This window comes from Nipponia nippon, unplaced genomic scaffold, assembly GCF_047370975.1.
Source record: "Nipponia nippon isolate SJK-2023a ecotype South Korea unplaced genomic scaffold, ASM4737097v1 scaffold_3, whole genome shotgun sequence".
NCBI lineage: Eukaryota > Metazoa > Chordata > Aves > Pelecaniformes > Threskiornithidae > Nipponia > Nipponia nippon.
This window is the reverse complement of record NW_028262347.1, coordinates 33,891,220-33,904,226: the sequence shown is the minus strand read 5'-3', so window position 1 is coordinate 33,904,226 and position 13,007 is coordinate 33,891,220. Positions and strand designations below refer to the sequence as shown.

Here is a 13,007-nt window from a genome sequence, read left to right as displayed (position 1 = left end):
GGTCTCCTTCTGTTCAGCAAATGAGAATCCACAGAGAAGGAGGCAGCACCCACCACAAAAGAGATCACATTCTTCATGCACCTACACACTAAAAAAAATTCTTTTCAGCTCAGTTGGAAACCCATGCCACAACTATAGTGTTCATGCACATTTTTTTCAGATCATAAATCAGTGAGCAAGTTTTTGAAGCCACTAAGGCAATCAAATGAAAATCATCTACTTTTCTATTAAGTAACCAAAAAGCATGTGTGCCCTATACCTCCCTCAAATTTCACGCTGCAATTGCTTTCTTAGAGAAAGGCAGTATTTTTCGAAAAAGTATAATATTTCACTCTCATATCAAAAAACAGCTGAACCACTCCTATTCCTTTTTTAAATCAGGCAATCAAGATTTAGTTGATGAAATACATACCTGAATAGCAACAATTAACAAATAATCTAAGTAGGCAAGACTAATCAGGCCCACTCACTAAAAAACAGGAACTGTCAGCAACAGAAGAAGATAAACAAACTCTTATCTACGAAATTGTCAGCAACTGAACAGGCCAGCAGTAAAACCAGTAAGTTGAACCTAAAAAGCAGGTTGAATCAGGACAATGAGTCATCTTGAAATGCTAGTTTCGATACTTGTGAATGGAACTATTTTACCAGCACTCCTACTATAAAATAGCACTTCTGTAAAGGCTATCCTTTTACACCTGGTTTCCAGCAGAGAGCTGCGAGTATTGAACTAACTGTATATATACTTACTGCAGTATCAATTTCTGTAGAGTCATTTTACATTCAAATATGAGGAATCAGCCTTCTGCACATTAGTCTGTAACTGGAAAGTTCTCTTACAAGACTCCGCTGCCTCAGACAACCCTGTCTGGTGCAGGAACACGCGCTGAGCTACAGTATGTTCCAAAATAATGATGCTGTACTAAGAGACAGGTTTCTTTGCTTTTCTATGCCAAAGCAGAAGTGCTAGTTTTGTCAGTGAAAAGGCTGCAGGTCCAAACTAAAAAGACTCATGGAATCACTCTATTCAAAAACAAAATAAAAAGAAAATGCAATTAATTATAAAATCCTGCGTATCCAGGACTGAAAGGTAGTTCTGGAGATTGGAAAAAAATGCTACAGCTTCATCTGAGAAAGTTCTCTGATATCCCATGTTATCTGTACCGACTATGTGCTTGGCTGCTTGATCCATAAGGCTGTAAGTCACTTAACACCCATGAAATTTCACAGAATCACATCACAGCTGAGGCTGGAAGCAGCCTCTGGAGATCCTCTAGTTCAGCACTATGCTCAGAGCAGGGTTGTGTCCAGTTGGGTTTTGAGTATATCCAAGGTTGGAGACTCCACAACCTCTTAGGGCAATCTGTTCCAATGTTTGAGCACCCTCCCAGTAAAAAGGTTTTTCCATCTGTTAAATGGAACTTCCTGTATTTCAGTTTGTTCCCATTGCCTCTGAGAAGAGCCTGGCTTCATCTTCTTTACTCCTGCTATAGGGCTTTTAGATACATCGGTAAGATCCTCTCCCTTGAGCCTTGTCTTCTCAAGGTTAAACAGTCCCAGCTCTCTCAGCCTGTCCTCCCACTCCTTTCATCTGTGGTTGCAAAAATGCCTCTCCCCTGGCTTGCTGCTTGGAAAAAGTAATTAATTCCCTCAAACCTCAAAACCCCATTACGCAGGGACTGTGCTCCTAATGTATTTTTCTTCCACCCCGCTGTTGTGGGTTGACCCCAGACAGCAGGTAAGCACCCATGCAGCGGCTAGCTCACTCCCCCTGCCTCCTTCCCCAGCAGGACAGGGGAGAAAATAGGAGAAGAAGAGAGAAAACTTGTGCATCAAGATAAAGATGGCTTAATAAGTGAGGGGAAAAAAGCGAGAATTAATAAAATGTAATAAGTGAGGATAAAAAAAAAAAAGTGATGCTAAGGCAATCACTCACCAAGGCCCACAAGCAGACCAATGCTTGGTCGGTCTCTGATAGCCAGCTTTGAAGCCTACCCCCATCCTGCCCTTTTCCTCTCCCCTGTTTTATTGCTGGGCTTGATGCCATGTGGCATGGAGTATCCCTTTGGTCAGTTGGGGCCAGCTGTCCTGGCTGTGTCCCCTCCCAACTTCTTGCCCACCCCGGCCTACTCGCTGGGATGGGAGTGTGGGCAGTGGGAGACAGCCTTGACCCTGTGCAAGCACTTCTCAGCAATAGCCAAAACATCACTGTGTTTTCAATGCTGTTTTAACCACAAACCCAAAACACAGCACCATATCGCTGCTATGAAGAAAGTTAACTCCATCCCAGGCCGGATCCAGTACACTTGCAAAAAACATCCTTGGAACAAAACATTTTGCCCTTTGAAATTTCACAGTCATGGTTGTGGCAACCTGTCTCAGCTATACCACTTAAGATCTATTCATTATTTGCATCCCCAACTTGCTTCTTACTGTCTAAAAGAGGAGAAAGCAGCACATTAAAACATGAAACAGATGGAGAAAAAACAAAAGCTGACAACAGTTAGTGTATAACTAAAGAGTTAAATAATTTAAGAACTTAGAAGAAAGAAAGGGCAAAAATACATATCCCATGGAAAGTAAGAATGTTAAGTTAATCAGAGACAATGACATTGCAAATACTAGTACTGCTTTACTACTAGATGTGAAAAATAGAATTGTCTAAAAGAATGTGGAACAGCAGAAATGTTTCTATTGCATATTTGGAAAACATAAACAGTGCTCTCACATTATATAACATTGAAATACTCTCCATTAAATCAATACTATGAAAGGATAGTAAGCAGCAGCAACTTAAATTAAGCATTTATTTTTAAGTGGCAGGTTGAAGAGTCATTAGAGAAATAAATTAAAAACATGATAAACAGCAATGTTAATCATTAAATTTGTTTCCTAACAACTTCTGAAATGCTGAGGAAATTTCATAGAACTAGACGAAAGCTAATGTTGTAACAATATTTAAAGGGTAAACAGGATGACCTACTTAATTACAGGCTTCCCAGGCTGACAGCAAGCCTGGGCAAAGATATGGGAAAGGCAGGTTCAGGTCTCAGTTACTGAAAGAAGTGAAAGGGAGAAGAACTGGAATAACCAAATGGAAGGCAGTGGTGCAGACTATGCAGCCATGCAATCTCCCCCTCCACAATGTCCTGGTTTCGGCTGGGACAGAGTTAATTTTCTTCCTAGTAGCTGGTATGGTGCTGTGGTTTGGATTTAGGATGAGAATAATGTTGATAACACACTGATGTTTTAGTTGTTGCTCAGTAGTGCTTACACCAGTCAAGGACTTTCCAGCTTCCCGTGCTCTGCCAGGTGCACAAGAAGCTGGGAGGGGGCACAGCCAGGACAGCTGACCCAGACTGGCCACAGGGCTATTCCATACCGTGTGGCATCATGCTCAGTATATAAACTGGGGGGAGCTGGCTGGGGGGCAGCGATCACTGCTTGGGGACGGGCTGGGCATTGGTCAGCGGGTGGTGAGCAATTGCATCGTCCATCATTTGTTTTGTATATTCATTTATCTTTTTTTTTTTTTTTTTTTCTCCTCCTCTCAACCCACGGGTTTTATTTTTTGTTTCCAATTCTCTCCCCCATCCCACTGGGGGGCGGGAGGGGAGGGTGAGCGAGCGGCTGTGAGCGAGTGGCTGTGTGGTGCTTGGTTGCTGACTGGGGTTAACCCCCCTTCCCCCCCCGTAAGTCATAGTCGTCACCAGGTTTAGTGGTGATTTTGGCCTAACTAGTGCCTCTGTTTCTGCGAGAACAACCAGCAATAATACAAGCTGACAGAACACACTATTTGAAAAACTGTCCTGATGTCACTTTAGGAGACAATGCATTTGTTTGGTTAGGGCAGTACCAGTATATACCTGAAAGTATTTATGTGATCAGATACCTACTGACATTTCAATGAAATAACGAGAACGGCACAAAATCAACGTTATACACAATACACAGGTGAACTAACAGGCTTCCAAGTCATGACAAAGGGCCTTATTTCTGGTTCTCTTGAACATTTTTCATCGATGAAACAAGAAAGAGATTGCAAATTACTTAAGATGAGGGAAACTAAAAATAATGGCAAAAGGACACATCTCTGATGGTAAACCTCTGGACTGTTTGACTTGTTGGGTACAAGGCAAAACATTTCAAAGCAAATATGAATGTGAATAGGAACAAATTATACCTGCTGTTTCTATAAGGCAGAAAAAAATGAAAAAAGAGCTTGGATATAGATTTTAACAAATATAAATGATACTCTGGCTAAAAATGGTAGTGGAATCTTGGGATCTGGATGATTAATGTGTACTTTTTGATCCTTGTCACGCAAGTTTTACTTTACCAAGGTGAAGGGGTGGTTTCATCATTGTTGATAGGTTAAACCACAAAAATAAAATTTTGAGCAGAATTTAATACATATATCTAATTTTGTGATACTAATGGAACTTGGACAAAAAGCTGTAGGAGAACTGTGGAGGCAGAACTTTAAGTGACCTTTTACATAGGGTGAAACAGAACTTCAGTCCTGGAGTCAAATGATAAAGGGCTTACCGAGGTTAAAGCAGAAGCTGTACTGGAATTTTCAAAGATGATAGTCAGATGATAAACAAAACTTACACTTGAATGAAGTACTTACTTCTGTTCATCCAGACCAAATTTAGTCCAGGTAAGTGTCATTCTACTTCAAATAATCATACTGATTTCAACAGACAACCAGCACACACCTAGCCTAGATAAAATCGCTGAAGAACTGTCTAGTGAGGTGAACTTACGCCACTAATTAAATACCTTTTAAGTGCATCTGCTGGCCATATGGATGCTTTCAACTAATAGAACAACCAGATGTGACTTCTGTACTAGGAAAGGAAAGGAATAATCTGCTTGCAGCTACATTGATAGTTGCATATACAGAATTAGAGAAAACACAAATTAAGAAAAAGTGGAATGTGAGTTCAGCCTTCCACGGATACTGCTTAACCACACTGTCCAAGTTTATTGCAATGGTGAAAGAAGATTTCAGAAAGGTAGGATTAAAGCTGGAAGACAAAAGTTCAGAAAAACAGTAAGTCTTTGGGAAAATATACTCTAATGTTGCTGAACTCCAATAAGAAAAATATAACATCGCGTGTTTTGTTTAGTATGAGCTTTATATTCTTTTCATAGAAGCAGGCCTCAGATTACTATCTGACAAGAAAATAATTTAAGCTTTGTTGGTTTATTCAATACTAAAGAAAAAAATGTATAAAAATAATGAAGGGTAATTTCTTAACCTCAAGAAAAAATATAGGACTAAAAAAAAGTCTTGTGTTTTCAAGTACTGTATCTCATTGTGTTCTTCCAAAGTGCAATGAACAGCTGTACTCTGTACAATTACAGTGTAACAACACATTGCCTGTGTAAAAAAAAGTCTGAAGGCTTTATTGTGTCGTCATATAAACTCCCTGTGTCTTGATCCTATTGCTATTGGAACAAAAATAGGTGTAGCATGACATAAAAAATTTTGCATCTTGACAAAAGTACTGCTTTAAACTCAAGCACAGTGTGATAACTCAAACAATTAAAAGACTTTATTTTCAAATCTCTGCATACCTGAAATTGGAGTATGCTATCTAATACAATTAAAAGGAGCCTGAGAGCTGATCGTGCACTCTCCTGTACAACTGACTGGATCAGGGGAACAGAAACACAGCCAGGGCAGGGAGGACTATGAGGCACTGGCTGCTGCCTTGGGTGTCTTGATAGAGGCTATGGCAAACCAGGCACTGCACTAATATAGCTGAGGAGCAAATCTGTCCCTGCTGAAGCACACACCTACGGGTGTCTTGTGCAAAGCATGGCTTGTCCAAGCAGTGGATCAAGCCCCAGGAATACAAGTCAGCTATGCTTGCTAACAACTTCAATGTGACTGTCCAAATAGTAGCACTTGGTGAATCAGAACTATAATCTCACTGAAAATAATCAAATGTACCAATACTAAACATGAGAGAGCTAATCATAGTCTGAAGATAATTAATAAGAGAATCATATATACACTATGCCTAGAGAGCAGGGTTTTTTTCTGTAAGATTTTTAGTTCAGTACAAGTGATGAGAAGACCAAGCTTTGTGACCTTTCTTTAAAGCTTCTTCTCATCACATACAGGGATACGCAGTATCTATTATGCAAATAGAAATTTTTTCAATGGCCAAAGAATAGCCTGTGACAAATGCCTGTTATTTTTAGCTCACACTAATGCACTGTGAAAAAGCATACTTATGAAAACAAAAATTACAATCATAAATGTAATAATTTATTTAGCAGCTGGAAATCCACTGAAAATGGACAGGCACTTTGAATAAGTGCCTGAGAGAACAAGTAAGAATGTACAGTGCGGTCAAAATGTCCTTTGTTTATTGAATTTCCTTTATTTGTAAGAAGAACGGTGAGTGCACTGTAGAATCTTCTGGAACTAAAGTGAAGTACTGGAGACCTTCAGCTTATGCTGAGACATAGCATACATCTGGGCTTGTGTGTGCCTGTGAGGGTCTTATTCTGCTGGAAACGAAGTGCAAGGAGCTGAGCACCAACAGAGCAGTCTTAAATGCTAGAAGGGAACAATGCAACTACTTCAGGTTTCACTGCAAGCCTTTCTCCTACCCTTCCTCTGCATTTCTGTCTATTTAAACAGTAAGCACTGCAGAGTAAGGATCTATGCTAGAGTTTTATTCTGTCACATCTCAGGATGCTTTCTGCAAACAGTTAGCACTGAAATCCCTAATTGGCCTCATGGAGACCTTTTGGGATAAATCTTCCCATGGTTTCTTGCTACTATTTTTTAATAGTAATTTATGGGTAGAAACTGGGTTTCTCACTTGTGAGTGACTCAGGAGAAAGGCCTGTCTGACTGAATTCCTCTTCCACAAGTGGGACCCTGCGAGTAGGAGGAATCCTTTGTCCCAGGTCCTCCCATTCTTTCACCCCAGCTTCGACATCTCTCAGAAGGTCTTAGCTGTCCTCGTGATGCCTACCTCAAGAAGTGGAATTATCTAACAACAGCTTGAACCTTTTCTTAATTTCTTTGGAAATTTGGATAAGACTGTAAAACAGCAATGAGAAGCATACAAGGAGCCATTTGAGGGAACCTGATATTCGGTAGATAAGGAACTGGTTGGATGGTCGCATCCTGTGTGTAGTGGTCAACTGCTCAATGTTCGGATGGAGATCAGTGATGAGTGGTGTCCCTCAGGGGTCTGTACTGGGACCAGTATTGTTTAATATCTTCATCAATGACATAGACAGTGGGAATGAGTGCACCCTCAGCAAGTTTGCAGACCAAGCTGAGTGTTGCAGTTGACACACATGAGGGATGGGATGCCACCCAGAGGGACCTGGACAAGCTTAAGAAGTGGGCCCATGTAAATCTCATGAGGTTCAACAAGGCCAAGTGCAAGGTCCTGCACCTGGGTTGGAGCAACCCCCGGTATCAATACAGGCTGGGGGATGAAGGCATTGAGAGCAGCTCTGGGGAGAAGGACTTGGGGGTACTGGTGGATGAAAAGCTGGACATGAGCCAGCAATGTGCACTCACAGTGCAGAAAACCAACTGTATCCCGGGCTACATCAAAAGAAGCACCAGCAGGTCGAGGGAGGTGATTCTGCCCCTCTGCGGTGAGACCCCATCTGGAGTACTGCGTCCAGCTCTGGGGTCCTCAGCACAGGAAGGACATGGACCTGTTGGAACAGGTCCAGAGGAGGGCCACAAAAATGATCAGAGGGATGGAACACCTCTCCTTCGAGGACAGGCTGAAAGAGCTGGGGTTGTTCACCCTGGAGAAGAGAAGGCTCCAGGGAGACCTCATTGTGGCCTTTCAGTACTTAAAGGGGGCCTATAAGAAAGATGGGGACAGACCTTTTAGTAAGGCCTGTAGTGATAAGACAAGGGGTAATGGTTTTAAACTAAAACAGGATAGATTCAGACTAGATATAAGGAAGAAATTTTTTACAATGAGGGTGATAAAACACTGGAACAGGTTGCCCAGAGAGGTGGTAGATGCCCCATCGTTGGAAACATTCAAAGTCAGGATGGACAGGGGTCTGAGCAACCTGATGTAGTTGAAGATGTCCCTGCTCATTGCAGGGGGGTTGGACAAGATGACCTTGAAAGGTCCCTTCCAACCCAAACTATTCTATGATTCTATTAGATCTAGTATGTTCACAGTCATACATGCCAGGGAGAAACAGGCAGGAACCTGGGATCTCAGGAAGGACAGGCAAAATGTCAAAAAAAACATAAGACAGAAGACTGACATTTTCCAATATTGATACACCTAGGCTACAAGGTAAACAGTCTTAGCAAGGTCCAGAGGCTCTGCAACACCCTAATTAAGAGAGGAAGTGACTTAGGACTTTGTGTCGTCAACACAGAGTGCAAACAATGCCTTGGCCCGAGTCACGTTTGCTTCATCTGGCATTAGTTTGTACTAACTGTACCTCAACAAGAGAGGAACCGCCATCTCTGTAGTGATGGAAAACAAGATAAACGATTACACATAATCAGCATAGTGCTAGTGTTTCAGCTGATAGTATTTCACAATGACTCAATGCACTCATCTAAAGTAAATATTAAAAGAAAGTGGAAATAGGTATGAGAGGAATGTTGCCCAGCATCTCTCTTTTGAATTCACCAGGAAAATTACTGGATCCATGCTAATGCAGCACCAGTTTATCATCCTAGATCATCTGCGATTAAAAGCATTTCACATACTCCCTACTAGTAGAGTACTGTCTGTACCAAAGTCAGTGAGAGAATTCTTAATGATTTCAGTAGGCTCATGATATCCTCCAGGTAATGTCAGAAATAAAAGTAATATAATCTCTAATTTTCGTAACATGCATTTTCACCTAATCATTTTATCTGCCTTGTTGTTATTTTTTAAATGTTTGTAATAACAGGAATATTTGAGTGAGGAAATCTTCAAGAAAATGACTACCTTCCAGAGTACTGAAAACTACCTATCAGATCATTAGATCATGCAAACTTTGAATTTTGCTCTATGCTCAGACATGACTACTGGCCAGACAAGCCACCCACTTGCAGGAGGTAATTACCAGTCTTGGCAGATAAGGTCTGCTCTAAATCTAGACAGCATTGTGTTTGGTGGCTCTCTGCCAGGACTCACTAGCTTTCTAAAAGGGGTCCTTCTACAGTCACCATGTGCTGGGCTGTCAGTATGATCATCCAAATGGGACTGAAACAGCCCCAAGCAGATGTTCTTTCTCATCAAGAAATAGCTAGCAAATCAAATGGAGTGGAAGGTAGAGTAGCCCTAATTGACATGAAAACGTGAAAGGAGAGGCTGCTGAAAGACTTTGAATGTACCCAGTCTCTTCAAAAGTAAATGGATATTGGAACAATTTTTCTAGACTGAGATCCCGAGGAAGGTTTTATGTGAACACAAACAGCAGCTCATGTTTGCCTTGGAGTTTTTTTCCAATACAAGATGTTCATTTTTAGTATAAGTGTTATTTAAATGGAGCTGCTTCTTGGTAGCAAGAAGACTTCATTCATGTTGAATGAAGATAACAATATGGCTTCAGTTACTGCTTTGTTATCATCTTTGATCTGGGCTACAGCAATGTAATACACCTTGCTATAAATAATTAGTACATCTCTTTAGCCATTCACCCTACTGGAGCAGATCATGTCCTGCTTCTGTTTTCTGTGCAGTCTTCCCCTAGAATCCAGTCAAATTTAAAATCTTGGTATTTATGGTCAGGCATATGATAGTCTGGGAAGAAGGCACACATGCACTAGCTTAGTCCTGGTAGCTTAAAATGGAAATTGTGACTTATAAATCTATTCCAAAGGTCTAAGGGAGCTGTCCAGGGCTTTACAAAGTTTTTTGTGCTTTCTTTGACCCAAGAATCACTTTGGACATCATGTAAGATGATTCCTAAAAAGCTCTTGTGCACTCAACACACAAGGAAACTTCTTGGAACTTGTCATCAATAACTGACAAAGCAAACACAGGTTATAAATAATTAAAAAATTTTTCCCACTGGAGGGAAAAGGCAAAATCGAGAACCATAGAGATACCAGTCATACCATTTAATGCACTTCAGAAATGTATTCAAATAACACACCACGGAGGCAGAGGAGAAAATCTGAAAAGAATGGCTGAGAGCGTGACTTTCATTTTGCACAATGATTTTGCAGTGGTATTTATATGTTAGTTAATCACTGCTATTAGGGTAAGTATATGAAAGAACAAACAACATTTGAGAAATTTCCTAATTTAAAAATCACTGAGAGCCTGAAACAATTTGACCATCACATTGCCCATTATGCTGTGCATAGAAAGTGTGGAGATGCCATGTCTAGTGTCTATCTGCAGATTTACCAGATCAGAATAAGGGCTAGAAATGGACAAAGATATCAACAAACCATATTCAGAATCAACTCCTTAATGATGTCTGGAAGCACTTAACAGAATAGAAAGATATAAGAAATATGGGAATTCCCACCAATTGTGCTTTGTTCAGTTTATTTCACAGGACATTGTTAAAGCATACCAACACATGACAAGAATCAGTTGTCTACAACTTTTAGGATAGCAAAACCTATTGCTGCAAATCTGTTTTTGTCTATGGCAGTGGGTAGGAAAATCCCAGTACCTCAAACTTGGCTATCCACTATATTGTAATTCAGTTTAAAATAGTTGTCTATCTAGCACGTTCCTGGCCACCCACAGACAACGCCTACTGTGTCAGCTGTTTAAGTAGCCAGAAAGAAAAGTCCCTCAGATTATGAATATTAAGAGACAGGAGTTAGATGGTTTATTTGCTCGTTTATTAGAAATGAACAGACATACCTCAGAGCATAAAGAAATTAAAAGATATATTCATACTGCTGTAAAGATTTACCGATGAACATAAAGTGAGAGCTGTCCATACTGTAATAAAAAACACTTGTTATAACGGCAAGAGAGTGATGAGTTCTTACAGCCATACTTAATAGCAGACTACCCATAAGCTCTAGCCATCACAAAGAAATACCTTTTTATTTGACTTACTTAAACACAGTGTGTTGGTTGATTACAGCTACATATACTGAGACTTACAAGCAGGTAACACTGGCATGCTCAGAAATCAAAGTCCGTTTTGCTAGGAACACCTTTCACACATATCCTCAAACTTACAAGCAAATCTGACTCTAGGAGTGGTGTGATTCCTGATTTCTTTGTTTAGCTACCTATGGGTGTATGGGAATGGAGATTACTGGAAGCAGAGTTGAAAAAATGAAGTTTTCGCCGATCTCTGAAGGAAGTAGTTGATACTCCTTCTTAGTCTATATTGAAGAAAGTTCATCTTGGTGATGGACTAACTCTCTAATACTATAATTATCTTATGAGAATACGGTAATTTTTGAAGAACATGCTGATGGGGGAACGGAATAATCTAAACTGAAGCTTTGAAGAGTGTCAGGATAGAGATCTACAAACAATGGAGCTCCACAGCAAGAAAACGAAGTTGTAATATTGCCCAGTAAAAAGGTTTTCACTCTTCAGCTGTTGGAAATGTGTTTAGTGTTTGAAGTGTCACCTCAAGATAGGGATGGACTGCAGTAATAAAAACTGTATGTAAAAAAATACGTGCATTTCCATTGTCAGGTGGACAATTATAGTCAAACCTGGAACAGGCCTTCCTGGCAACATCACAACAGGAGAAAATGTTTGCTCACCATTACGGAACTATGAACACAATTAACTGAGGATTCCATAGAGATTATAACCACAGCATTTAATAAACTAGCATAAGTGAATAGAGCATTGTTAAATCAATGAAGAACTAAATGTATAGGGAAAGACAATAAAGACACTGAAAATTAAAACAAGACCCAGAAGTCACATAGAAAATGCTGTACCAAAGTCTATTAAAATTATTTCCTTTTTTAAAATGTCATTTATTATTCAGTTAAAAGAATCTTATTAAAATTTGGCAAACTGCAATATGCTCTCTCTACCAAAACAGCCTTAATTAGATACAAAACCTAATGTATACTGGAAAAAACTAATTCAACTACAGGGAAGAAAATATAACTAATAAAAAGAAAACAGTTATTTAACGCATACGGTAACAAATAAACCTCCCTATTCTTATCCTGACACTCCTGTGATTTGGATAGGACTTTAATCATCAAAAACATTTTAGTAAGACTCTGAAGCACACTAAAATTCAGAAGTTTAGGCATGTTCAATAGACATAAAATCCTTATTTGCTTGTGCTTGTTTCTGTGCAATGTCTCTTCTTTGTCAAACATCTAACACTGTAATATAGGCAAATATTTGTGATAGCGAGATTTTAAAAAAATACTTTAGACTTTCAGTTTGTCTTTTTGCCAAAAAGGTGCTATGAAATGCCAATGTGTACCAGCCTTCTTTCATATGAAGCAGATGTTAAGATCCACTTCTGTACTTTAAAGCCATCTGACAGACTAGTGGGAACTGATGTGATGTGACATCAGATCGTCAAGGTGATCTCAATATGGTGACAGACGTTATAGTCTCACACCACTCTGATATTTCCAGTCTAAGCATGGGTTTCCATTGAAAGCACAGTTCCACAGTCTTAGCTACGCATCCTTGTTACCTCATTGTGCCAATAGTAGTGCTCCTGGGGACACACAACTAACTGGATCAAGGAACTGATCTGTCTTTTCAGGACATCTGTCTATCAAGGAAAACTTAGTTTTCCCTCATAAATTTTCAGGCAAATCCATGCTTTACAAACACTAACACCAACACAGGGGACGAACCAAGAAATAGGACCCATGGCAGACTTAAGCTCAAACGATTTAAAGTAACTGTGATAGCACCACATCTTTGGTTGCCACTCTGGCTGGATCTGTAGCTTCTCCAAGAGTGCTTTATTTTTTTATAACCTCTGTGCTCCTGGAGGTTTATAATAGAGGAATTAGAGTCAACCTCTGGGTACCTGGGAGGCACCTCCTGTCTCTCATTTCTTGGTTTCAC

At 40.0% G+C, this 13,007-nt stretch overlaps 1 protein-coding gene across 1 annotated transcript in view; it reads right to left on the bottom strand.

Annotated features, from left to right (window-relative positions):
* Positions 1-2,000, bottom strand: part of TMEM117 (transmembrane protein 117) — a 221,629-nt gene extending 219,629 nt beyond the window's left edge. Inside the window, exon 1 of the mRNA XM_087764857.1 lies at positions 1,937-2,000. The gene's annotated coding sequence lies outside the window, so the exon portion shown is untranslated. The remainder of the gene's footprint in view (positions 1-1,936) is intronic.
* Positions 2,001-13,007: the final 11,007 nt, after the last annotated feature.